This window comes from Varanus komodoensis, unplaced genomic scaffold, assembly GCF_004798865.1.
Source record: "Varanus komodoensis strain SLA01 unplaced genomic scaffold, ASM479886v1 scaffold10, whole genome shotgun sequence".
Classification (NCBI taxonomy): domain Eukaryota; kingdom Metazoa; phylum Chordata; class Lepidosauria; order Squamata; family Varanidae; genus Varanus; species Varanus komodoensis.
Window position 1 is genome coordinate 14,680,967 of NW_025335269.1, and position 2,392 is coordinate 14,683,358.

Sequence of the window (2,392 nt, forward strand, 5' to 3'; positions counted from 1 at the left end):
ATTATTTCATAGGGGTTTACTTACACAGGGAAAAAAAAGTCCTACAACTCCCTGCATGCCCCAGTCAGTATGGCATGGCTGGAGCATGCTGGGACTTGTAGGACTTTTTTCTGACTAAACATGCACAGGATTCTGTTCTTCTTTGATCTGCTGTTTACTGTTTTGGTGTTATTCAGCTTATTGTTTTTATGCCAAGTATTTGTAAACTGCCTTTTGGGGAACTCCTCCCTGCCCACACACAAATCTCCAGGATATAAAACTCTAAACCTTGAAGGGCACAACCCCATGTGGCTGCCAACAGTTTTCTGAACTTGAAAGGTTATAGGCATCCAACTGAGCACAGGAGAAACATCGAGGATAGGTTGTCTATGCATTCAACTCACCCTCCAAAAGATCTGATTACATACAGAGATTGTCCAGCTATTAAAACTACACTGCTGTGTATTAAAGTCATCTGGTACTGTGCAGTGGTGTGGCAGAGGGGGAATGTTTAATTTACTTGCATTATCACGTTTGTCCTCATGTAAAGGAAGCCAAGGCAGCTCCATTTCGTTCTCAGAACAACAACCCTGTGAGGTAGGCTAGGTTGGGAGTGAGTGGCCCACAGTGAGTTTCCTAGCTGAGTGGGGAAGAGAACCCCATCTCCCAAAATTCTAACCGCCATGCCGCATGACTTCCTGTGGATGTTATGCATGCTAATATAAAGCATCTTAAAGTTACCAAGAAATAAAATTATGATGGCAATAAATTTGGGTCATATGGACTAGTGAGGCACACAGCAACACTCATTTTTCAGTTTTGTCTGGTGGAGCTTCCTCACTGCATGGTGTAAGATTCCACAGTTCAAAATAATGTAAAGTATCTGTGTGTGTTACTCATCCTTTGAGGGAGCGATTCTATACTAACCATTCGACTAGTGGTGAGCTCCTCAGTTGGCACTGAGGAGTGACACATACCGTTGCAGGTTTCCTGGTGCAGATGGGGAACTCTGATAGGAACTACTGGGGTGGACTATGTCAGGTTAGTACTGGAGTTGGATATGTGATTTGCAAGGCCCATAATTTCCCTCGCATTCCCAGTGAGTGGGAAGGTGGTTGTGTGCACCTCTAGGGCTGGCATATGTACTTCCTTCCCATTGACTAGAATGAAAGGGATAGAGAGAAATATGTCTCCCAACACACATACCTGCTGCAGGAAACTGGCAAGGTAATGAATGTGTGCCAAGGTATCCCTTCCTGCTGCACTGTAAGGGACCCAGAGGATTGTTCCATTAGTCTTGCAAATATTTTCCTGAAGATTTTAAAGATAATGTTGCTCTCAGATTTTGCATTTGGGTTATTCAAACTATTACAGTCTTTTAATTTGCCTAAAAAGAACCAACAACCATGAAAAATTGGTCTCTCTTCTGTGCACAGTAGTCAGCCAGGTATTCTAAATGCAAGATGACATTTCTGTACCTGGTCTAGCAATCCTGTTTTCTTCCTCCCAGTCAAAACTTTTGTTAAGAAGGCAGCCTATTATGATGCTTACAATCCCTTTAATCATCCGAAGAATCTTTTAAGTGCATGTCAGATGGTATCCCATGATGCTTAGAAATCCTTGAAAATTGTGGAATCTAAATAATAAGACATTGTTCCAAATGCAAAGCTTTCAAAACAGGAAGCTTTCAAGACAGGTTTTGTCCCTCTAAGGCTGGCATGGCATTTTAAAAACACACACATTAACTATCCTTAACCATCCAGGAAAAAATCTAGTGAGGAATTGTGGCTAAGTTTTTAATGTCTTACATGGTTTTTATATGATTTCATTGATTGTATATGTAATCCACCCAGGCAGCTGTGTGGTTAATGTGGAGGGCTAAAACTCAATCAATCAATCAATCAATAAATGTTAATCTCAGCACTGCTTGGTTGTAGGAATGTGCACCAAAAACTAGATTTGCCACTTCAGAAAGAGCCCTGAATTGGCTTGGACTGCTATGCAAGCTGCCTGCTTCCACCTGAATTGGAATTAGAACCGTATTTCAGCAAATCAAGGCTTCCTATGCCTCCCAATTGATTATAATAGAAAAGGACACAGATGTTTATAACACTGTTTGCAAACTGCCAAGTGAGCTTTGGCTAATGGTGGTACAGAAACGGACTGAAACATTTAGGGCACAATCCTATCACCCCTATCCTCAGTGCACATAAACATTCGGGCTTGGAGATTTATGTACCTCCTACATCAGGACAAGGCATGGAAGCAGCAATCTCTGTTGTGCCACAACTCTCACCATGACTTTTAACTGGACAGCCATTTTTGGCCATCAAGATAAAAAAATAGTGAGGGAGAGAGAAAGAGGATGAGCCACTGATAGACCTCCTCCTCCTCCTCCTCCTCCTCCTCCTCC